Source organism: Canis lupus, chromosome 8 (assembly GCF_048164855.1).
Source record: "Canis lupus baileyi chromosome 8, mCanLup2.hap1, whole genome shotgun sequence".
NCBI classification, from domain to species: Eukaryota; Metazoa; Chordata; class Mammalia; order Carnivora; family Canidae; genus Canis; species Canis lupus.
Window position 1 is genome coordinate 19240652 of NC_132845.1, and position 25908 is coordinate 19266559.

Here is a 25908-nt window from a genome sequence, read left to right on the forward strand (position 1 = left end):
GTGCCTTTTCTGGGTATCTGGTCCAACCACTTCATTGAAAAGAGATGGGTTACTTCCTAGGGCACTTGAGACCAAAGCCCACTGACACCTAACTTGTGTTCAATACTGTTTCCATGACACTATGCTGTGTTCCATGTCAACACTGGAAAGATGCTTCAGAGAAACTAATTTCAGTTTCATTCATTCCTGTCATCAGCCATCGAGCCCCCATTATTGAAGGTGACCTGAGATACTTTGTCCCAGGTAAACTGAGAGAAGTTTAATAGTATGTCTACCATGTGCTGAAACTGTTCTAACTGAAATTTAGAACTCTGCTTCATGGAAGCTGGGTTATTCAAGTGGGCCACAATCTTCTACCCCACAAGAAGCTTTATTATCTTTTATTGGCTACCTACTGAATGAAGAAACACAAAGAAGTGGGAAGAAAGAGTTAAAAAAATTGAAGTCATGGTGCCTGCCCACATGGAGTATGAAATTAACAATGGAAAGAACTATATGTCAGAAGCTATATTGCCCAACTGTATATCCATGACCTAAACAAATGGGAGTTCTGCAAAACATTACATTAGGACTTCTCTACAAATGAGTTCAAGAAAGAAATTCCTTGAAACTCTGAGCTATGTTAGAGATTATCCATGAAGTCAGCTGCTAAGTTCTGAAACAGGTAAGCCCTAAGAACAGCCTTTTTGCATGTCCCACAAGGGCATTTAAAAATAATCCCTACTTCTTGCCCATTCTCTACACCCAGAACATGGTAGGTGACTTTGACCCTGTTGCCTTGCCAGCACAGGGCTTAAGAACATCTTACCCTGCATCACAATGACCCAGAAGGCTGCTTAGTTCCGATTATTGCTCACACTCAGCCTCCATCTTTGTAGACTCTTCCATGCCCTTTATTTGAGTACAGGCCAATCTCTTTCACTAGGCTATAAGCTCCCCTGAGGGTAGGGACTCTGTTTTACCTGTCTTGGTATTCTCAGCATCTTATAAAGTGCCTGGAACATTGGAAAAGCCCCCACACCTCTTTAGAAAATTGTACTGAATTTAAATGTGGAAGGAATAAGCAGAGTAAGGAAGAAAAAACATCCAGAAGAGGTAAGCTTATTTCTCAAGTAGAAAAACTGAGATGTAGAGAGATAAAATACTAGTCCAAAGTTGCTTGGTATTAAAATAGATAAAATGTGCAAGTCTACAAAACTAAGTCTATACACTTAAATTGCAGTTTCTGATTTACACAGAAGACCACCCATCTGGTTTCAGGGTAAAAAGTCTGCTTTTTGAATTTTTAAATAGAAACAAACTATAAATACACAACTCTTGATAAAAAAGAGAATGAGACATAATAATTGATGAAAACAGTATACTAGAATAATCAACTATGTGTCAATTTCAGCTCTTTCAATGACAGCCCAATCAATGAATCTGTCTTGGCAGATAATTACTTGCTGTATCCTTAGCTCAGAAAGTGATCAATAAAGTCAAATGTCCAGTTTAATATTTTACATTTAATGATTACATAATAACCAGGCAGCAGAATATATGTTGAGGAAGATTAATGGAAGGATTAGACATAGTGCCAATACTTTTTCCCCCCCTTTAATTAGTGAAGCCCTAATGCAAAATTCAAAATATGCTGAATTGAAGCCTTTCTTTCTTAGCACTCTGAGAAGCAACTGAAATTATGTTTAGAGATTTGGTTATTGAGTTTCTAATTACCTAGTAATTCAAATGCTTCTTGAAATTCATTACGAGTCTTGCCCATCCTTCTGGCTGAGGAGTTGGTTTGGTGAGCCCAAGTGACTGTACTTTTTCAGTGGGAGACAGCGTTCATCTTTTTCAGACCCTCAGAGGAAAAGGAGCCTTGTTCAAGTTCTCTGGCCTGGCTGTGCTATTGGTCAGGTAGTGATGTTCCAGGGGAATTGTGGGCTGACTGTTCTTGTGGTCAAGTTCCTCCGAGCCCTGCTTGCCCTTGCTCACTTGCCATGAACTTGGCTTCACTAAAAATTCACCACAAATCAATTTTGTCAGTTTCCATTATTTTGTTGTTCACCAAGGAGTAGCCCAGGCAGGTGTTGAATAATTCATGGTGGCGGTGGTGTTGATCCTGCTTTCTGAGTAAGAAAAATCTGAAGCCCCAGTAGGCCTCAGTCTGTGAGTCAGTCCCCAGACATTGGAGTACCTGCTTAGCACATGCTACTGGGCAGGGTAGGTTTAAATGCCTGTGTCACCTCTCTTTCTGGTTTCTTTGTGAATCACTTACACATCAGTAGGCATCAAGGAGGAGAGTTGCCAGGTTTGAACTTAATATAACATATGTAGACCTGGAAAAATAAGAATTATTGCCAAATTACTTAATTGGTCAGTGTTGAGCATTAGCAGACTCTTGTGTCTCTATGTGTTAGGACATAGGTGAAAAAGGAAAAGATATAGAAACAAGGAAATATATTTTATATGATAGATGCATGTGTCTATGTGAGACATAATGTTGGCTGCCAGGTAACCCAGAATAGAAAAGAATTATAACTATAGCCAAGAATTCACAAATCAATCGTGAATAAGCAAGACATAGGCTGTGAGTTACCATCTCAAAGGCAGATTTCTCTGATTTTAAGATAAAAGATGTAGGCTGCAGTGCTCCCTCAAAGCCAACATTCTACACTATTGTATCAGTTAAAGTAAAAAAAAAAATCCAGGACAGAAAGGCAGGGAGTAAGGGTAGCTGGCTCCACAGGGAGAATGCAGGGGCAGCAGCACTGGGCTGATGACACTGCAGTCTGAGTGGTGGCCTTCAGCTGGTAGGTCCAGACCCCGGCTCTTCGGGGCACCCAGAAGTGAGTGGACACAGTGGGGGTTCAGGCTCTACTCTCTAGAGGCTGCGGCATATGTGCAGAATGTGTCAGTATGTTCATTTACAGTGAAACTCATAACTGCCATGGGGCCTGGGCCACTTAGATCTACAGGCAGAGTGTCCTCCCTGTGGAAAGCTCATCTGTGGAGCCACTCAAATCAGAAAGCTGCGTGGTAAAAGTAAACAGGTGGGACTACAGCAATGGAAAAGCTCCTGCACAGCAAAGGAGACTATTAGCAAAATGAAAAGGCAACCTGGTGATTGGGAGAAAATATTTGCAAACCATATACCTGATAAGTATCTAAAATATATATGAACACACAACTCAAAAGCAAAAACATCTACTGTTTTCTTAAAAAACTAAAATACAACAAACTACCATATGATCCAGCAATCCCTCTTCTGAGTATACAACCAAAGGACATGAAATCAGGATGTCAAAGAGATATCTGCACCCTCATGTGCACTGCAGCATCATTCACAATACCATGGTATGGAAACAACCCAAGTGTACATTGATGGATGAATGGACAAAGAAATTGTGAGAAATATCTCTAGATATAGTAGAATATTACTCAGCTTTAGGAAACAAGAAGATCCCACCACTTGTGACAACATGGATGAACCTGGAGGACATTATGTTAAATGAAGTAAGCCAGACACACAAAAATACTGATCTCAATTATATGTGGAATCTAAAAAAGTCAAATACATAGAACAGAAAAGAGGAGTGCAATTATTAGGGGTGAGGAAATAGAGAAATGGTGAGATTTTGGTCAAAGGGTACAAAGTTGCAGTTATTTAGGATGAATAAGTCTACAAATCTAAGGTACAGCATGATAACTACAGTTAATAATGCCATATTGAATACTGAATATTTGCTATGAGAATTTCAGGTGCTCTCATCACATACAAAAAATCGTAACTATGTGAGGAGATGATATGTTAATTAGCTTTACTATAGTAATAATTTCACAATGTGTATGTATGGTAAATCATGTTGTACACTTGAAGAATATACCATTTTTATTTAAAAAGATAAAGGAGGAGCAGAGAGGAAAAAATTGTGCAGTGAGCATAGTTTGAGAGCAGAAGGGAATGGGATGGTATGGAGGGGCAGGTCATCCCACCTCTGGAAAAGCCTATTAAAGTATCCCAGTTTTAGCCAAGTGCATTCAAGTATACCTTTTCCTCCATGTCTAGAAGGCTATGAATAAACACTAAAAAGGTCTGTGATTTCCCCCTTTTATTTTTTAATTTTTGATTGTGGTAGAAACATGCAAAACTTACCATTTTAACTATTTGGGTTTTTTAAAAAAGATTTATTATTTATTCATGAGAGACACAGACTGAGAGAGAGAGGCAGAGACATAAGCAGAGGGAGAAGCAGGCTCCTTGCAGGGAGCCCAATGTGGGACTTGATCCCCAGACCCAGGATCATGACCTGAGCCAAAGGCAGGTGCCCAACCGCTGAGCCACCCAGGCGCCTCACCATTTTAACTATTTGTAAGTGAATGGTTAAGTAGTGTTATGGATAGTTTTATTGTGCAACCATCACCACATCTATCTTCAGAACTCTTTGCAAAACTAGAACACTTTTCTTATTAAATAATAACACACCATTCCCCTCCCAACTCCCAGTTCCTGGAAATCACCATTCTACCTCTGTCACTCTGAATTTGACTGTTCTAGATACTTCATATCAGTGGAGTCATTCAATATTTGTCTTTTCTTGACGGGCTTATTCCACTTAGCATAGTGTCCTCAAGTTATCCGTGTTTTGTAGCATATGTAGAATTTCCTTCCTTTTTTGAGCTAAATAATATTCCATTGTATTATAAATATTCCACGTTTTATTCATCCATTCATTTATTAATGGACACTCGGGTTGCTTCCACCTTTTGGTTGTTTTGAATAATGCTGCAATGAACATGGGTGTACAAATACCTTTTTGAGATTCCTTTCAATTCTTTTGGGTACATACCCAGAAGTGGGATTGCTAGACCATAATTTTCAATTTTTTGAGGAACTACCATACTGTTTTTCATAGTAGCTACACTATTGTACATTTCCTACCAACAATGCACCTAGGTCCTGATTACTCTGTATCTTTGTTCTTTTGTTTTGTTTTGTTTTGATAGTACTCATCCTAATGGATGTGAGGTAGTGTCTCATTATAGTTTTGATTTTTTTTTATAGTTTTGGTTTGTATTTCTCTAATGACTAGTGATATCAAACAGTTTTTCATGTGTTTGTTGGCCATCTGTATATCTTTGAAAGAATGTTCAAACTTTTTGCCCATTTTTGAATTAAGTTACTTTTTTTTGTTAAATTTTGTTCTCTATTTTTCTAGATATTAATCCTCCCCTTTCAGATATATGATTTGTACTATCTTTTCCCATTTTTTGGGTTGCCTTTTTACTCTTTTGACAGTGTCTTTTAGTGAACAACATTTAAAATTTTTCATTAAGTCTATTTTGTCTATTCTTTTGTTGCCTTTGCCTTTGGTGTCATATCCAAGCAATCACTGATAAATCCAAGGTTGTTCCCCTTTATTAACTGGACATTTTACTCTGAGATAATTGTAGGGTCACAAGTACTTGTGACCAATTTCTTATAGTACAGAGAAATCTAGTGTTTTTCCTCAATGATAACACATGGCAAAACTCTAGAACAACACAGAACCAGGATATTAACATTGCTATAATAAAAATATAGTACATTTTCATCACCACAAAGATCTCCCCAGGTGTCCTTTTATAGCTACATCCATTTCCTCCACTGTCTCCCACTTCTTCTTAACTCTTGACAACCACTAATTGGTTCTCCATTTCAGTGATTTTATCCTTTTAAGAATATTATATACATGGAATCATATAGTGTATAACTTTTGGGATTGGCTTTTTTCACTCAGCAAAATTCTCTGAACATCTATCCAGGTTATCTTATGTATAATTAGTTTGCTCCCTTTTACTGCTGAATAGTATTCCACAGTATGGATGCGCTAGGATTTGTTGAACCATTCACCTACTGACAGACATCTGAGTTATTTCCAGTTTTTGGCTATGATAACAATGGGTGATATAATTATCAATATGGCTATAGGTTTTTGTGAACGTACATTTTTATTTTTCTGGGTTAAATGCCAGGAATATGATTGTTAAGTCATATACTAGTTGCATGTTTAGCTTTTTAGAAACTGCCAAACTATTTTCCAGAGGGCTGTACCATTTTACATTCCCACTAATGATGAACTGTGATGTTGAGCATCTCTCCATGTGTCTGTTGACCATCTATATTTCATATATACTAGATATTAGTCTTCTGTTGGATATGTGGTTTGCAAATATTTTCTCCTTGTGTGTAGTTTGTCTTTTCATTCTTTTAATAGGATCTTCCACAGAGTAAATGTTTTTAATTTTGATGAAGTCAAATTTATCATTTCCTTTTATGGATCATGCTCTTGGTGTCAAATATAAGAATTCTTTGCCTAAATCTAGATCCTAAAAATTTTCTTCATTTTTTTCTAAAAGTATTGGAGTTTAAAATTTTACATTAAAGTCTATGATCCATTTTGAGTTAATTTTTGTATAACATGAGATCCAGGTTGAAGTGTTTTTGTTGTTGTTGCTGTTATTTTGTCCAGGACAATTTTCTGATGAGTGCTTCCGCAGAGTGCTCCTCCGCGGGATTACTTTTTCACCCTCACCACATATTTTTCTGGGTTGGTCTATTTTAAGTTCCCTTTTCTGCTCCCTCAATCTGTGTCTCTCTATATATATATCAAAACCATAAAGCTGATTATTATAGCTATATAAGTCTTGTAATCCAGTAGACCAATTCCTTACACTTTGTTCTTTTTCAAAACTGTTTTAGATATTCTTCTAGTTTGTCTTGCTAAATGCATTAGAATAATCTTACCTATGGTAAAAACCTTGCTGGGAGTTTGGCTGAATTGAGTTAAACTTGTCTTTCATTTGGAAAGAATTGACATCTTTACTATGTTTTCTTTTAATTCTGAAAATTATATAGCCCTCCAGTTATTTAGATACTTCATTTTTCTTCACCAGATTCTGTAGTTTTCAGCATACAAATCCTTTAAATGCTTAATTTATACCTAAGTATTGCATTTTTTGACTGATTGTAAATGGTATTGTATATTTAATTTTGTGTCCACATGTTCTTTGCTAGTACAAAGAAGCACAACTAATTTTCAAAGGCTTATTTTGTATCCTGAAACTGATGAACTGGTTAGCTCTTGTTTTTTTTGTTTTTTTGTTTTTTTAATTTTTATTTATTTTTTGTAGTTCCCTTGAGATTTCTATGAAGAAAATCATGTCATGTGCAAATATTAAATGCCAAAATTGTTCAACTACACTATGTCCCTATTTATAACATAAGTATCTTAAATATTTCCTCTATGTTCATTTAGAACTGCATTGGACAGTAGTGTAATTTTTGCTTCAGTCAATAACCTGATTTAGAAAATTCAGGAGGGGAAGGAAAGGCATTTACCCCTATTTTTGCTTATTGTGGACTTCCTTCCTTCCTGATGTCCAAAATTCCTTCTTTTATCATTTTCTTTCTGTTTAGAGAACTTTCTTTAGTCATTCTTTTAAGATAGATCTGCTAGAGAAAGATTCTCTTAATTTTCCTTTCTGTGAGAATATCTTGACTTCCCTTTAATTCCTGAAGGATATTTTACTGAGTATAGGATTCTAGTTTCTTTTCTTTAGACATTTGAAAAATGTCACACCACTTCCTTCTGGCCTCCATTGGTTCAAATGAGAATATGCTATCATATTGCTATTCTCTCACAAAGCATTCATTTCTAAACCCTTAAGAGTTTTGTCTTTCTTAAAGATTTTATTTATTTGAGAGAGAAAGAGTGCTCAAGAGAGACAGAGCATGAGGCGGGAAGGGCACTGGGAGAGGGAGAAGGAGGCTCTCTGCTGAGAGGGAGCCTGATGTGGGGCTCCATCCCAGGATCATGGGATCAGGCCCTGAGCCAAAGGCAGATGGTTAATGGTCTGAGCCATCCAGGTGCCCGGAGTTTTCCTTGTTTTTAGTTTTCAGAAAGTTGATTATGATGTGTCTTATAGATTTCTTTGGGTTTATCTTGTTTGGGAATTATTTAGCTTCTTGAATCTGTAGGTTTATGCCTTTTGACAAATTTGGGAAGTTTTCAGTCATTGTTTAATTACTTTTTCAGCCCTGCTTTCTTTTCTGCTTCTGCAATTCTAATGACACAAATGTTAGATTATCTGTTATTGTTTCACATGTCCTTGAGACTCTCTTCATTTATTTTCCATCTATTTTCTCTCTGTTGTAGAGATTGAATAATCTCTATTTTTCTATCTTCCAGTTCATGGATTCTTTTCTCTTTCTCCTCTATCTTGCTGTTAAGCCCATTATTGAGTGTTAGATTTCTTCATATATATTATATTTCTTTACTGAAACATTCTATTTTTTTGCTGAGACTTTTTCATTTGTTTCAAGTGTGTTCATAATTGTTTATTGAAGATTTTTATTATGTGTGCTTTAAAATCTTTGTCAGGTAATTCTAACATCTCTTTCAACCTGATGTTGGCATCCATTAATTGTCTTTTTCATTCAGTTTCATGTCTTTCTGGTTCTTAATATGAGATTTCTAAATGAAGCCTAGGTGTTTCTATTATCGTTATGAGATTGTGGATCTTACTTAAAACTGTTTTAGTCTCCTCCTAATACCACTCTGACAGACTAAAAGAAGTCTAAGGTGCTGAAAGTAATTCAAATTTAAAAGTTGGCTTCATGGAACCATGGGAAGCTCATTATTACTAGGTAGGGGTGGAAGTCCAGGCTTCTTATTTGGCCTCCATTAACACCTATGGCAGGGGAGGGTCTTCTTAATTCTGCCAGGTGGGGTGAGAATTCTGGCTTCTCAGTAGGCCTTCATTGATCCCTCTTTTATGGCTCCCGATTTTCTAGTCTCAACACAGACTTTCCCCCTCCTATTTCCATATTTTTGTTTCACATACGTTAAAACCACTGACTGGGCTATTACTTTCTTTCATGCTGAGTGTTGCCTTGGTTAGAGTTTTAGAACCTGCACAGCCTGCTTTGACTCAAAAATATTCTGTTCTCTGCATATAGGGATTCTTGACTATAACATTTGGATTTTTGGATTTTTCTAGATCTTAATTCTAATAAGGCTATGTTATCCCCAGAAATTCTTGAATAGCTTACTCTACCCTTCTATATGCCAAATACAGTCTTCATTCTTAGGGTACTCTGCTGGTCTCTCCCCTTGTTAACATCTTCTAAAAAGGAAACTAAGAATCAATGACCCATCTTTAAGGTGAAGGAATCATAGTCATTCCATTCTCAAAGTCTCCATGTGATGCTACCTAGGAAAAGCTAGGAGTAAACATAAAATGCTTAGGGATGTAATTCTACATCACAGAAGTAAATGGATCACTACTACAGTGTCCTCATCTGCAAGGAACACAAAACCTGGCTGTGCTGCATGTAGGGCAATATCCATGGATGCTGGTGCTAATAGTCAAGGAGAGCCTGAGTTGTCTCTGCCTCACTAGCGCTTAGCACATAGAAGCTCAGCTAATACTGTCTACGTTAACTGTTAAGGATCACAGTCTTACAGAGGATGGGCAGAGACAGCAGTGGGAGTAGAATATTGTAATGCATAACTGTTATTTGTTAATTTTCTGTGTACTTCATTCACTCATTCTTTTATCAAGTATTAATGGAATACCCACTGTGCACTAAACACTGGGCTAGGGTCTGAGTGTCTTTAAGTTTGGTTCTCTGGGAAATAGACTTTGAGATAGAGACTTGTGTGCCCGAAATTTGCGGGGAGGATTTCCAGTATTATCTATGAGGGAATAGCGAAAGCAGAGGTAGGCAGGAGAGCTGGATAGAATTTGAGCGGTGATGCAGTTGCAAATGAGGACTTGGCTGATAGCATAGAGACTGGGGGCAAGTAAAGACTTCAGAGTTATCCTAAACTGAGGTAGTGAGGCTGGGCATCCACAATGACTAGTTGTTGGATGAGGTCGAATGCTTGGGCAGGCAGCTTTGTTCAGCTGTGTACAATTCCAGAAAAGAGGCTCAGCTGTGAGCTCACAGCAGGTAGCAATCCCAGAAGCCAGGGAACCTGGAGCCTTGTCCTGAGTGGGATCTGGATGGCACACCACGGCACCCACAAGAGGTTACAAATAGATGGATAGGACAGAATTTTTGTTCTCTTAAGAATTTATGGTTGGTATAGGTGAAACAGACCTGTAAACAAATAACTGTGATCAGCCATGATAAGTTTAAGGAGAGCAGTAAGTTAAAAATGCCATAGGAACTCCCCATCAGGGAGCAACCAACTCCTCTGGGTAGGTCGGGAGAGACCTGTCTTCAGCACAGCACTTGCTTTGCTCATTCTCATTTTGAAGGGAAAACTCCATGTCATCATGTTTCATGAAGTAGGTGATGAATTACAAAAGCTTGAATTTCCTTTGAAAGATAGGCTCTGTGCTTTGCCAAGTAAAGAAAAGTAAATCATGCATTAATGGAGCCAATATTTTCAGGGAGTTAGCACCACAGGCACCCTGAGCGCAGATCCAGCAAAGAAATAGGAAAAGGTGAGCATATGGGTTATGTGTAATGTAGAAAATAACCTTTTAAACTTTTATGCCCCTCTCTAGGGCAAGAATGCTATTCTTTAAAAGGTTAGTCTACTAGTACTACTACTAAAAAAAAAAAAAAAAAAAAAAAGTACTACTTCATGTTTCATTCCAGAATCAATTTTTCTATTAAAAATAAATTGCACTTTAAGTAACCTGTGATATGTTCAGCTGGAGCTAGTGGCTAGATGAAACTTTTATGTCTGCAGTCCTGGTGATTTGGAAGGACTGTTGAACTACTCAGAACAGAATGTGCATGTCTCTGATCTTTCAAAACTTGAATTGCCCCCATCTAACCTTAATCCTAGTGGAATTTCACTGCTGTTTGATGGGTCTTAGGCCCCCAGTGGTTGCTTTGTGCCCAATGTTTTGTGATCATTAGGAAAATCCAGAGCTCTTCTCCTTTTTATCTCCATCAACAGAGGTTCACTGCCCTTTAGGAGTTAAGAGTTCAGTTGGAGAGTCACAGAAACATAAAACAACTGAAGAGTGATTCATAGGCGATATGTAAGCAAGTGTGGGCGTACTACAGAGAGCCCTTGAGAAGCTTAGAAGAATATAAGAAACCAGGAAGTTGTCTTAGAGGAGGCCAGCATGAAGCCAGATTTTGAAAGAGGTGGTAGACTAGTAGCAAGAGGATGTTGGGGCATTCAAAAGGGCAGGGGCAGCTAAACACAAGCCCAGGGGAGGAAATGACTAAGATGTCTGCAGGGTCTGGAGAAAGCAGGTCATACCTCCTTTTGGAAAACAATTTTCTTTGAGAAAGACCCAAACTTGGGGGTAATGAGAATAGTCAGACCCAGGGAAGCTTGTTACTCAAAATAACAAAGAAACCTCCATCTGTGACCTTGGATTCTTTTATCTATTTGCTCACTTCCTGAAGTAGTTATAAAGGGATCAAATGTGTGCTCTGATAAGAAGATTCTTGGCCTTAAGGGACAGCAAATTACCGGAAGGATGCTTTCTGGTTGAAAAGGATCTTAATGGCATTTAGTCCAAATATCCATCTGATACTTAAATTTCCTTAGCAATGAATGCCTCAATCATGTCTTCATTTATCTGGCACTTGAACTACTCTAGTGTAACAGAATTTATGAACTCTTTATACTTGAAATGAGGATAAAAGGCTAAGATCTATTGACTTGTGCCATATCTGGTGGACCATGGCCCTCATTCTGGGACAAGCCATGGGTCTTTACGTTGGGCAAATTTATGTCCATTCTTTTGGTAGAAATATTATAGTATGAACTAAATTTAGTTTCAAAAAAAGCCTGTTTGTTTGCTTTTCTTCCTCCATTGATCTTCATGCATCTGGGATTTGTTTGGACTCAAATGAAGGACCTCTTACTTGTCTTGATCATGTTCTATCATTTTAGATTCTATTCATTCTGAAAACCTATTGAGATTTTCTGGTTCAAATTCTTTCTTTAAATGTGCTTGCCATTTCTCCTGGCTTAGTGTAATTTGCAGATTTGATGAACAGTTCAATGAGTTAAATGATATAATTAATAATAAGGGTATAGCCAAAGAAAGGACCTTTAAGGTAGTAGGAAGAGAATGTTACCTTACGCGTTTACCTAATCCTAAAGCTGCAAGAGGGCCAAAGGCTAATCCAATAGATATACTCCAAAGAGGGAGGTGACTAAAGGGGGTAGGAGAGTCATGGAGAGGTGTGTTCTTTTGCCACAGATAAAACACTTCTCAGCAAGGATGTAAGCAGAAGAGGATGGCTTCCAGGTATTTCCTGGGCATTTATTATGTGCCAGGATAGAGCTAAGTACATTGTATACATTATGAGTTAAGTGTTCTCACCACCACTTTACATGTAAGGAAACGATGGCTTAGAGAGTTGAAATCACCTGTCACCCCCCTAGTGGAAGGAGTAGGGACAAAATTCCAACTCAAGTTTGTCTGACTTCAAAACATGCAGTTATAATTGCTGAACTATTGGAAGTTATTGTCTAGTCATGTGGCGATAGAACCAGAGAACCCCTGGGAAGTCCCAGGGAATGTGAGGACCCTTGGTCTCTTCATTGTGCATGTTCTGAGGTGTGTGAATAGAGAAGGATCTCTATTTGGCCTCTGTTTGGCTTGTGTTTTACTAATTAGCTTTTATAAGTAGAATTTCTCTGTTCCTCACTGGAAGTCCTAATTGTGTGATTAGAAATCACTCCAAATCAACTAATTGTGATGATACAAAGGATCATTTCACAGGAAGGGTCCTAATGGTGACCAAATTAGTGCTGAATATCCCAAGAACAGACAAGAAAGCATGAACCACAGAGAAGTTGAGTTCCTGCACTGGTTTCCTCCTAAGCAAAGGGTCTGAAACATGCAGAGTGCCCAGTACCTTCTTAGTACCCACGTCTCCTTGCTTAGATGGGTCATGGCTCGGTGTAGGGGCTCATCTCAGGGGCACTGGTGCTCCTGTCTCACCTTGACTTTCTTTTCTGGGTCTTATTAGAGGGTTTTCTGTTGAGACAAATGGCATCTCTTCTGTTTCTCCAGATTTTAAGCTCATATCCTTTGATTATCTAGAGGGAAAAAAAATCTTGATTGTGTGTGGGTGAAACGGCAGAGAAAAGAGTAGTCTGCCTGACAAATACATACCCTTTAGGCAGAGCCAAATCGCAGCTGCCTTTCCTCCTCCTCACTCTTTCATCTCAGCATTCCACCCTATAGTTTCTTACCAGAGACAGACAGATTGAAAAGATAAGTTAGGTTTGAGTTCTGCTTCCACTCCTTAATGGTTGTGTAGTCGTGAACAAATGATTTAATCTTAGCCTATTGCCTGATCTGTTAAAAAGGAACAATATCTATCTCGATGAAACTAAATGAGGTGAAACTAAATAGAACTTTCCATAAGAGAAAAGGAGGTGAGTTGAATTCTGAAATCAGCAGACAATTCAAAGCAGGCCAGGCTAGGTGGAGGAGGGAAAATGCTGCTGCTGCTGCTGCTGCTGCTGCTGCTGCTGCTGCTGCTACTGCTGGCACTGATGATTAAGACAGAGAGGATGGAGGAAGCCAATAGTGAACATTTCTAAATATATAACTATGTGCCAGGCATTGGCCTACCCCTACACACATACCGTCTTATTTAACCTTCACAAGAGTCATCTGAGATGAATGTTGATTTTATATCCATTTTATAGATAAGGATAAGGGAATTTTAAAGACATTCCATATCTTTGACCAGGATCAATCAGCTATTAAACTGCTAAACCAGAAACCAAAGTGATCCCTGGCTTTTGCTCATTCAAGGTTTGCTGCATTTGCTTCTCAGCTGAAATCACAGTGAACATCAGAAACTACCCCTACCCCCAAGCCAGTGCTTGTCTTCTATGTCCCCCAACCCCTCCTACTGATCTTTGCACCCTTGGACCTAGTAGAAAAGGGAGTCTATATAATTTATCACAATTTTATCCCTCCATTTGAGAACACTATTTACATTCCTAAAAATATTTAATGCACTGAAAATGTATAATTTACAGTTAGGAGACTGAAATCCTATTCCCAGCGTCTCCATTAACTAGCAGTGTGGCCTTAGGCAAGTCAATCTTTTTAAGCCCCAGTTTCTCGTTTGTGAAATGACAACCACATAGCTTCTAGAATCCCTTTGCAGGATTCTTTAATTCTTTGATGCTACTCATGTATTCAGGAACACTTAGCCTAAGCTTGCAAAAATGACATTAGAAATATTTGAACCAAAGCATACCACCCAAGGAACAAACGCTGCGATTTCCGTTTTTATGACAAATATGAAAGACTTTTGCCTTGCCACTCTGGTTTTGGACATTCTATACCCTATTTGGGTGACCATACAATTTATTATCCAAATCAGGACACTTTGGGGAGTGAAAGCAGATGCTGTTAATAACTGCACCAGGACAGCAGGCATAACCAGGATCATCACCTTTTCCAGTGCTCCCTTTGTGGGTGCCCCGCCTCTTCTTCCTCTCCTCCCGGTCTCTTCCTTGGGCTGCAACAAGAGTGAAAGGCACCACAGACAGAGGTGTGAGCTCCCTCAGCCCCCTAATGGAGTGTTAAGTTCAAAGCCAAGGTGTGAGCATTTAAATGCTAACACTTAAGCAAGTTTGTCTGCAACAGAAACACCCTGTTTGAAGCTTATTCCCACTCTCATTTTTTTTTTTAAGATTTTAATTTATTTATTCATGAGAGACACAGAGAGAGCAAGAGAGAGTCAGAGGCCCAGGCAGAGGGAGAAGCAGGCGCCATGCAGAGAGCCCAATGTGGGACTCAATCCCAGGACTCCAGGATCATGCCCTGGGCCGAAGGCAGACACTTAACCACTGAGCCACCCAGGTGTCCCCCCTACTCTCGGTTTAGAAACCATTTTGTATTGTTAATTTCCACTCCACTCAATCAGTAACTTGCTTATTATTTCTTTCTGCATTGCTTCATTTTAAATAATTCTTTGATTTTGTAATTGGCTTGGGGAACACCAAAAGGAGCCCAACCTTGGACCCCAACTAGGATGGAGCAAGGCCTTTGGTAATTTCCTGTGTCCTGTCTTGGTGTTCCCTACATGCTCTAGGAAATACGAGGGGTCAGCAAATAGGTTTTGTGGTAGTCAGTAAGCAAGTCCATTTAAAAATACAGTGATTCCATTCACAAATATAGTTCACATGAATATTTTGTTTTTGGAGGGAAATGTTGGTGAGCTCAGTGTGCTGTATCTGCGCTCTATCTACTGACAGTTAAGTTTGCCCCCTTTCTGGGGCCACATGAATCCACAGGCTTGATTTTTACTCCAAAACTATTCTTAAAAAGAGAAAATGGAGCCAGTTAAATTCTTGACTTAAAAAAATGCTATTATTATCAAATATCATATCTAAGTGCCTCACAAGTAACTATAATATACTTTTATTTGACTGAATTACCTTTTAAAAACAATTCTATATGGAATGCCTCCATTTCATTTTAGGTGAATGAAAGATCAAAATTTTAGCAAAGGAGTGAAAGACATGACTTTTTGCTATTAAAATAGTTTAGTGAATATAGTACTTGGTGACTCATGTAGAAATTTTAATCAGTTTTGCATTGCTTAACTAAAATCTTCTCGCTTAATGGTATTTTCTATCACTAAAATCCCCTCTACATGGTTTCTATTTTTTAAAAGTATGATTTATTATCAGTGTTTGAACTCTAAGACTGCCTTTGAGATAATTTTCCCGCAATTGTGAACAGAAGATTGTTTTCTCTGCAGTTTGTAAGCTGATGGGTGCTCAGAGGTTTTCTTCTGCAGTTGTGGGAAAAGTATACTTTTTAAAATGCAGTTTTGCCAATTGCCAAAGGGCCAAGTGGAACAGGAGTTGATACAGTGTAAAATTAATAGCTTTAAAAAGGCTTACCACTCAAATCTTCTTTTTCTTCTGGAGCTCTCTGGGAGAGTCTGTGGGTGTGGTGGGCCCAAGGTAGGTAGAGTCTGATGAGTACTCAGGTCCTTGTCTGGTGTCCCTATGACAGGGCCAGCTGCCTAAGCCAAGGGCTCACTCTGCGCCTTCTCTGCCACTGAAGTAGTGCCTGATGTTACACAGGTTAGTCTCAAAAGAGAGATTAAAAAATAACATTTTGAAAGCATTATTTTTTAAACCACTCATTAAACTCCCTCAGATATCTTTTTTTTTTTTTTTTTTAAACTGTGAGACTGATTGAGGTAGGAAAGATGAATGAAGCAGAGCATGAGCAGAGATTCACTGACTGCCCCAGGGAAGGAGGTGGTGTGGGCAGACTAGCAATGAAACCTGACCTGTGGTACAGGTGTGGAAATAATGTCACCTCAGGAGTCTAGGAGGCCACTAGAACCAGGCACCTGGGACTGGCTTGCGGGGTGGTCATGAGGTCTGGTCATTAGGTTTGTGTGTCCAAAAATTCTGAAGCATTATGGTCCCTAGGGGTAATTGGTTTCTTGGGGCTGCTCCCTGATGGCTGGATGCTCTAGAAGTTGCTCTCCATGGGGGAATGCAAAATAAGTAGTTTACATCAAGAATTGCAATCCTGGGATGTCTGGGTGACTCAGTGGTTGAGCATCTGCCTTCAGCTCAGGGCGTGATCCTGGGGTCCCAGGACTGAGTCCCGCATCAGTCTCCCTGCATGGAGCCTGATTCTCCCTCTGCCCGTGTCTCTGCCATTCTCTCTCTCTCTCTCATGAATGAATAAATAAAATCTTAAAAAAAAAAAAAAAAAAGAATTGCAATCCTGTTGGCAGGTCTAAACGACGTGCCAAATTACAACCAGAAGGTTGAGGCCTGCAAGGGAAATGAGCATTAAATAGCTAAGAAGTCAAGGTTCCAACTCCATCTACGCCTTGCTGTGTGGCCTTGAGAAGTGATCTGACTTCTCTGGGACAAAGTCAATCCATCTATAGAATGGGTAAACTGATAGAGTGAGAATTAAATGATATTTTGGAAAAAAAATACATAGGAAAATGGTTGCAATATGATAGGTACTTGATTCAATAGGAATCATTTTGGAGTTTTGTTCAGGACAGTGACTTTGATAATAAAAGGTTCATTCATCCCTCTCATTTTGGCCAACATTGATACAATTCATAACCACCATAAGAACACAGGGCACTCACAGTGTTAATTTATAGAAGTTGAGCTTAAGCTTTCTGGCTCTGGCTCCTTCTTTCAGTGAGGGCATTTTAACAGACGAGAGCTAATGGTGTTGAGAGCAAATGGGGAATTGCCTGATCTTGATGTTTCCTTCCAACCTATTCTAGTTTCTTAGCAGTTATCTTCACAAATTAGACCCATGTAAGAAAGTCTTGCTTTCTTTTTCATGCTTGATTTCACACATGTTCACAAATCTGCCCCGAGAGTTAGGCTTTTTATTCAGTGGCTCCAAGATCTCAGAGCTGGGCTCATTACCACGACATGCAAAGCCTGACATTATCCAGTCAGGACCAGGAGAGCTTGGGTAGAAGCAAAAATCAGTGGAGTGGATGTTCAGTATCTGGTGCCACTAATCATTCACATTCTCATTTCTTCAACAAATATTTATCGGACATTGACTATATACAGGCTTTGTTCTAGGAGCTGAAGATTCACGGGTTGACAAAGGGATCTTTCATTCTGGTGGGAGAGACAGATAAGAAAGCAAGAGAGGAAACACAGAAAGGAATAAATCAGCATATAAGAGCTACACAGAGAATTAAAATAAGGTGAGTGGTTGTGGAATAATGACTTCAGACAAGGCAGTCAAGGGAGGTCTCTCTGTGGGGGGAAATATAAGCTAAGCCCTGAATCAAAAGGAGGACAGAGACATGCATTGAGTGTGAGGGACACTGAGGCAGAGGCTACCATTAATGCAGAAGCTCCCAGGTGGGCACCAGCAGGGTACCTGTGAGGACCAGACCAAAGCCCAGGGTGGCTGGGAGAGTTCAAGAAAGGTATAGAAGAGGCAGTCAGGGTCAGGTCAGTGGGGGCTTTGTAGCCAAAGTAAGAAGGTTGGAGTATTTGCTAAATGTGATGGGAAGCCACTAGAAGGTTTTAAGCAGAGAATGACAATACTGGATTTATATTTAATAAGTAAGCCACTCTGAGTGCTATGTGCAAAAGGATTATAGATAATAAGAGGAAGCAGGGAAACGATTGCAATATCCTTGGCAGGAGATGCTGGTTGCCTAGACGGTGGAGGGACGTGGTCGGTTCTGGGATCTGTCTGGAGGCAGCATCGTGAGGACTTGCGGATGGGCTGGATGTGGAGAATATGGGAAAAGGGAGAAATCAAGGAGGACTCCTATGTACTTGGCCTGTGGAGCGGCATGGAAGGTGCCATTTCCGGAGATGAGGGAGACAGGAGGAGGAATGGCTTTACAGAAGAAATAGCAAGTAACTGCTCTGAGAGCACTCTTGTAGATTATTCATGCTTCCTGGGGGGGAACTCACTATTGCCACCTCTCCATGAGTATGTACTCACTTCCAGGCCCACTCTGCCTTGCTCTACCTTGAAGCCAAGATGAATAGAAGACACTCCCCAAATTTGAAAACCCTCACCTGTATTTAGCCTTTAGGTGAAAGGAGAAATTGAAGAAAAGATTCATACAATTAAGGATTAAAAAAAAGATTTTATTTACTTATTCATGAAATACAGAGAGAGAGAGAGAGAGGCAGAGACACAGGCAGAGGGAGAATCAGGCTCCATGCAAGGAGCCCGATGAGGGACTCGATCCTAGGACCCCAGGATCACTCCCTGAGCCAAAGGCATACACTCAACCCCTGAGCCACCCAGGCATCCCTGAGGTTTTATTTTTATTTTTTTTAATAAATTTATTTTTTATTGGTGTTCAATTTACCAACATACAGAATAACACCCAGTGCTCATCCCGTCAAGTGCCCCCCTCAGTGCCCGTCACCCAGTCACCCCCGCCCTCCTCCCCTTCCACCACCCCTAGTTCGTTTCCCAGAGTTAGGAGTCTTTATGTTCTGTCTCCCTTTCTGATATTTCCCACACATTTCTTCTCCCTTCCCTTATATTCCCTTTTACTATTATTTATATTCCCCAAATGAATGAGATCATATAATGTTTGTCCTTCTCCGATTGACTTACTTCACTCAGCATAATACCCTCCAGTTCCATCCACATTGAAGCAAATGGTGGGTACTTGTCATTTCTAATGGTTGAGTAATATTCCATTGTATACATAAACCACATCTTCTTTATCCATTCATCTTTCGATGGACACTGAGGCTCCTTCCACAGTTTGGCTATTGTGGCCATTGCTGCTAGAAACATTGGGGTGCAGGTGTCCCGGCATTTCATTGCATCTGTATCTTTGGGGTAAATCCCAACAGTGCAAATGCTGGGTCATAGGGCAGGTCTATTTTTAACTCTTTGAGGAACCTCCACAATTTTCCAGAGTGGCTGCACCAGTTCACATTCCCACCAACAGTGTAAGAGGGCTCCCTTTTCTCCACATCCTCTCCAACATTTGTGGTTTCCTGCCTTGTTAATTTTCCCCATTCTCACTGGTGTGAGGTGGTATCTCTTTGTGGTTTTGATTTGCATTTCCCTGATGGCAAGTGATGCAGAGCATTTTCTCATGTGCGTGTTGGCCATGTCTGTGTCTTCCTCTGTGAGATTTCTGTTCATGTCTTTTGCCCATTTCATGATTGGATTGTTTGTTTCTTTGGTGTTGAGTTTAAGAAGTTCTTTATAGATCTTGGAAACTAGCCCTTTATCTGATATGTCATTTGCAAATATCTTCTCCCATCCTGTAGGTTGTCTTTTAATCTTGTTGATTGTATCCTTTGCTGTGCAAAAGCTTCTTATCTTGATGAAATCCCAATAGTTCATTTTTGCTTTTGTTTCTTTTGCCTTCGTGGATGTATCTTGCAAGAAGTTACTGTGGCCGAGTTCAAAAAGGGTGTTGCCTGTGTTCTCCTCTAGGATTTTGATAGAATCTTGTCTCACATTTAGATTTTTCATCCATTTTGAGTTTATCTTTGTGTATGGTGAAAGAGAGTGGTCTAGTTTCATTGTTCTGCATGTGGATGTCCAATTTTCCCAGAACCATTTATTGAAGAGACTGTCTTTCTTCCAGTGGATAGTCTTTCCTCCTTTATCGAATATTAGTTGGCCATAACGTTCAGGGTCCACTTCTGGGTTCTCTATTCTGTTCCATCGATCTATGTGTCTGTTTTTGTGCCAGTACCACACTGTCTTGATGACCACAGCTTTGTAGTACAACCTGAACTCTGGCATTGTGATGCCCCCAGATATGGTTTTCTTTTTAAAAATTCCCCTGGCTATTTGGGGTCTTTTCTGATTCCACACAAATCTTAAAAATTTGTTCTAACTCTCTGAAGAAAGTCCATGGTATTTTGATAGGGATTGCATTAAATGTGTAAATTGCCCTGGGTCACAGTCACATTGACATTTTCACAATATTAATTCTGCCAATCCATGAGCATGGAATATTTTTCCATCTCTTTGTGTCTTCCTCAATTTCTTTCAGAAGTGTTCTGTAGTGTTTAGGGTATAGATCCTTTACCTCTTTGGTTAGGCTTATTCCTAGGTATCTTATGCTTTTGGGTATAATTATTAATGGGACTGATTCCTTAATTTCTCTTTCTTCAGTCTCATTGTTAGTGTATAGAAATGCCACTGATTTCTGGGCATTGATTTTGTATCCTGCCATGCTACCAAATTGCTGTATGAGTTCTAGCAATCTTGGGGTGGAGGCTTTTGGGTTTTCTATGTAGAGTATCATGTCATCAGCGAAGAGGGAGAGTTTGACTTCTTCTTTGCCAATTTGAATGCCTTTAATGTCTTTTTGTTGTCTGATTGCTGAGGCTAGGACTTGCAGTACTATGTTGAATAGCAGTGGTGAGAGTGGACATCCCTGTCTTGTTCCTGATCTTAGGGGAAAGGCTCCCAGTGCTTCCCCATTGAGAATGATATTTGCTGTGGGCTTTTCGTAGATGGCTTTTAAGATGTTGAGGAATGTTCCCTCTATCCCTACACTCTGAAGAGTTTTGATCAGGAATGGATGCTGTATTTTGTCAAATGCTTTCTCTGCATCTAATGAGAGGATCTTGGATCTTGGTTTTGGTTCTTGGTTTTTCTCTTGCTGATATGATGAAACACATTGATTGTTTTACGGGTGTTGAACCAGCCTTGTGTCCCGGGGATAAATCCTATTTGATCATGGTGAATACTTTTCTTAACGTACTGTTGGATCCTATTGGCTAGTATCTTGTTGAGAATTTTTGCATCCATGTTCATCAGGGATATTGGTCTGTAATTCTCCTTTTTGGTGGGGTCTTTGGTTTTGGAATTAAAGTGATGCTGGCCTCATAGAACGAATTTGGAAGTACTCCATCTCTTTCTATCTTTCCAAACAGCTTTAGTAGAATAGGTATGGTTTCTTCTTTAAACGTTTGATAGAATTCCCCTGGGAAACCATCTGCCCCTGGACTCTTGTGTCTTGGGAGGTTTTTGATGACTGCTTCAATTTCCTCCCTGGTTATTGGCCTGTTCAGGTTTTCTATTTCTTCCTGTCCCAGTTTTGGTAGTTTGTGGCTTTCCAGGAATGCGTCCATTTCTTCTAAATTGCCTAATTTATTGGCGTATAGCTGTTCATAATATGTTTTTAAAATCGTTTGTATTTCCTTGGTGTTGGTAGTGATCTCTCCTTTCTCATTCATGATTTTATTAATTTGAGTCTTCTCTCTCTTCTTTTTAATAAGGCTGGCTAATGGTTTATCTATCTTATTAATTCTTTCAAAGAACCAACTCCTGGTTCTGTGGTTCTGTTCCACAGTTCTTCTGGTCTCGATTTCGTTGAGTTCTGCTCGAATCTTTATTAACTCTCTTCTTCTGCTGGGTGTAGGGTCCATCTGCTGTTTTTTCTCTAGCTCCTTTATGTGTAAGGTTAGCTTTTATATTTGAGTTCTTTCCAGTTTTTGAATGGATGCTTGTATTGCGATGTATTTCCCCCTTAGGACTGCTTTTGCTGCATCCCAAAGATTTTGAATGGTTGTATCTTCATTCTCATTAGTTTCCATGAATCTTTTTAATTCTTTCTTAATTTCCTGGTTGACCCTTTCATCTTTTAGCAGGATGGTCCTTAACCTCCACGTGTTTGAGGTCCTTCCAAACTTCTTGTTGTGATTTAGTTCTAATTTCAAGGCATTATGGTCTGAGAATATGCAGGGGACGATCCCAATCTTTTGGTATCAGTTCAGACCCGATTTGTGACCCAGTATGTGGTCTATTCTGGAGAAAGTTCCATGTGCACTTGAGAAGAATGTGTATTCAGTTGAGTTTGGATGTAAAGTTCTGTAGATATCTGTGAAATCCATCTGGTCCAGTGTATCATTTAAAGCTCTCGTTTTGGGATCCCTGGGTGGTGCAGCGCTTTGGCGCCTGCCTTTGGCCCAGGGCGCGATCCTGGAGACCCAGGATCGAATCCCACGTCGGGCTCCCGGTGCATGGAGCCTGCTTCTCCCTCTGCCTATGTCTCTGCCTCTCTCTCTCTCTCTGTGACTATCATAAATAAATAAAAATTAAAAAAAATAAAAATAAAAAAATAAAGCTCTCGTTTCTTTGGAGATGTTGTGCTTAGAAGACCTATCGAGTATAGAAAGAGCTAGATTGAAGTCACCAAGTATAAGTGTATTATTATCTAAGTATTTCTTCACTTTGGCTATTAATTGATTGATATATTTGGCAGCTCCCAAATTCGGGGCATATATATTGAGGATTGTTAAGTCCTCTTGTTGGATAGATCCTTTAAGTATGATATAGTGTCCCTCTTCATCTCTCACTACAGTGTTCGGGGTAAATTTTAGTTTATCTGATATAAGGATGGCTACCCCTGCTTTCTTTTGAGGACCATTCGAATGGTAAATGGTTCTCCAGCCTTTTATTTTCAGGCTGTAGGTGTCCTTCTGTCTAAAATGAGTCTCTTGTAGACAGCAAATAGATGGGTCCTGCTTTTTTATCCAGTCTGAAACCCTGCGCCTTTTGATGGGGTCATTAAGCCCATTCACATTCAGAGTTACTATTGCAAGGTATGAGTTTAGTGTCATCATGATATCTATTCAGTCCTTGTTTTTGTGGATTGTTCCACTGAACTTCTTCTTAAAGGGGAATTTTAAGAGTCCCCCTTAAAACTTCTTGCAGAGCTGGTTTGGAGGTCACATATTCTTTCAGTTCCTGCCTGTCTTGGAAGCTCTTTATCTCTCCTTCCATTTTGAATGAGAGCCTTGCTGGATAAAGTATTCTTGGTTGCATGTTCTTCTCATTTAGGACCCTGAATATATCCTGCCAGCCCTTTCTGGCCTGCCAGGTCTCTGTGGAGAGGTCTGCTGTTACCCTAATACTCCTCCCCATAAAAGTCAGGGATTTCTTATCTCTTGCTGCTTTAAGGATCTTCTCTTTATCTTTGGAATTTGCAAGCTTCACTATTAAATGTTGAGGTGTTGAACGGTTTTTATTGATTTTAGGGGGGGATCTCTCTATTTCCTGGATCTGAATGCCTGTTTCCCTTCCCAGATTAGGAAAGTTTTCAGCTATGATTTGTTCAAATACATATTCTGGCCCTCTGTCCCTTTCGGCACCCTCAGGAACCCCAATTAAACGTAGGTTTTTCTTCCTCAGGCTTGACATTTATTTCTCTTAATCTATCTTCATGGTCTTTTAATTGTTTGTCTCTTTTTTCCTCAGTTTCCCTCTTTGCCATCAACTTGTCTTCTATGTCACTCACTCGTTCTTCCACCTCCTTAACCCTCATCATTAGGACTTCTAGTTTGGATTGCATCTCATTCAATTGATTTTTAATTTCTGCCTGATTGGATCTAAATTCTGCAGTCATGAAGTCTCTTGAGTCCTTTATGCTTTTTTCTAGAGCCACCAGTAGCTGTATAATAGTGCTTCTGAATTGGCTTTCTGACATTGAATTGTAATCCAGATTTTGTAACTCTGTGGGAGAGAGGACTGTTTCTGATTCTTTCTTTTGAGGTGAGGTTTTCCTTCTAGTCATTTTGCTCAGTGCAGAGTGGCCAAAAGCAAGTTGTATTGGGAAAAGGAGAGAAAGAATGAAAGAAAAGAGAAAAAGAAAAAAGAAAAAAGGAAGAAAAAGAAAGAGAAGAAAAAGAGAAAGAAAAAGGAAAAAAAAGGGGGGTGGGGGAAGCAAAGAAATCAAAAAGAAAAAAAAAAACCCCATCGGGGGAGTATCTTCTGATTCTGTATACTTTAAGTCCCTTGACTTCCCCTGGAACTTGTCCGTCTAGCTGGTCTTCTGGGGGAGGGGCCTGTCGTGCTGATTTTCAGGTGTTAGCACTTGGGGGAGCTGCTCTGCCCCCTGCCTGTTGCAGGGCTCAGTGGGGGTTGTTTACCCCGTGAGTCCCCAGGAGGAACAGCAGCAGTGGCGGCGGCCAGCTCTGGAGCCCTGGAGTCAGCTCCTGCAGTAACTGCAGAGCTCTCCGTCTGCAGGGCCTGGAGGCTCTGGGGCGGGACCGCTGATCTGCTCAGCTCTGGACACGAGCGTCCTTGCGGTCCTGGGGCCTCCCGGCCTCTGCCTGTCCCAGGGAGGAGGCCAGATCCTGGGCTGTGTCCTGGCGCCCAGTGCTCCGGGGCCTGCGCTGTTGCCGGGCAGCCCCCTCCACAGAGCCGCCGCCTGAGCCCCCCCGAGCTGCTCCAGGTCCCGCTGTGCGCGCTGCAGCCCTTAGGGAGCTCTGCACACTCTCCTGGGCGGGCAGGTGTCTGTTAGTGTCCCAGGGAGCCTGAGGGCATCCCCGCCCTCCTGGGTCCTGCTCCAACTCCCTGTGAGGCCTTTCCGCCCGGGAAGGTTGGTGCAGCTCCTGCTTCTCCGGGATGGGACGGGGCTTCCCTGTCCTGGGGACACTCGCCCCGGCCTTAGCCCGGCTCCTTGCGGGGCCCCTCCCCCTTGGATGCCTTTTGTTTCTTTATTTCTTTTTTCCCCATCATCCTATCTTGATAGAAGCACGAAATCTTATCACTGTAGCATTCCAGGTGTTCTCTCTTTAAATCTCAGGCCAAATTCGTAGATTTTCAGGATAATTGAAATTAGGTTATTAGGTTGAAAAGGTTATCTAGGTAATTTGGTGGGGACAGGTGATTTGGGGACCCTACTCTTCGGCCATCTTGCCCCTCCTCCCTCCCCTGAGGTTTTATTTTAAAAGACAGTTTCCATTCTTAATGTTGGGTAAGATGCAGTTCAAGTCAAGATTTTAATCAGTCAACTGTAAAATTATATATGTATTTTTGTGTGTGTATTTATGAAAGAAAAAATACACACAAATATGTCAACCAACACCATGTCACCTATTTCTTTTCATTATTAACTCTCATTAATATTATCAATTGCCTTTATCTTTTCATGAATTTAACCTAGCTATGAACAATGGAGGGCAGAATTGGAGGGGCTGAGTCCTTCTTCTTCTTTCTTTGATTAGTCTTTAAGTGGCGGGATTATAGATGATTTTTTGTGTTTTTCAATATTTTAAAGTACATTTTTGGTTGCTTTTCTTTTATGTGACTATAGGTAACACACAATGTTACATTAATTTCAGGTGTGCAACTTAGTGATTCAACACCTCTGTATGCTATGCTACGCTCACAAGTGTAGCTACCATCTGTCACTGGACAATGCTATTACAATAGCACTGACTATAATCCCTGTGCTGTGTCTTTTATTTCCATGACTCATTCATTCCATAACTGTAAGCATGTTTTCCCACCTTCCTTCACCCATTTTGCTCATCTCTACCCCCACCCCCACCCCACCTTCAGTTTGTTCTCTGTAGGTCTCATTTTGCTTTCTCTTTGTTGAATCATTTGCTCTGTTCCTTAGATGCCACATATAAGTGAAATCATGTGATATTTGTCTGACTT

At 40.1% G+C, this 25908-nt stretch overlaps 1 long non-coding RNA gene across 1 annotated transcript in view; it reads left to right on the plus strand.

Moving 5' to 3' along the window:
- Positions 1-839: 839 nt before the first annotated feature.
- The window catches only part of LOC140637933 (uncharacterized), a 34846-nt gene continuing 9777 nt past the window's right edge, over positions 840-25908 (plus strand). Inside the window, exons 1-2 of the long non-coding RNA XR_012035038.1 lie at positions 840-1095; positions 17580-17707. This is a non-coding gene — a long non-coding RNA (uncharacterized lncRNA). The remainder of the gene's footprint in view (positions 1096-17579; positions 17708-25908) is intronic.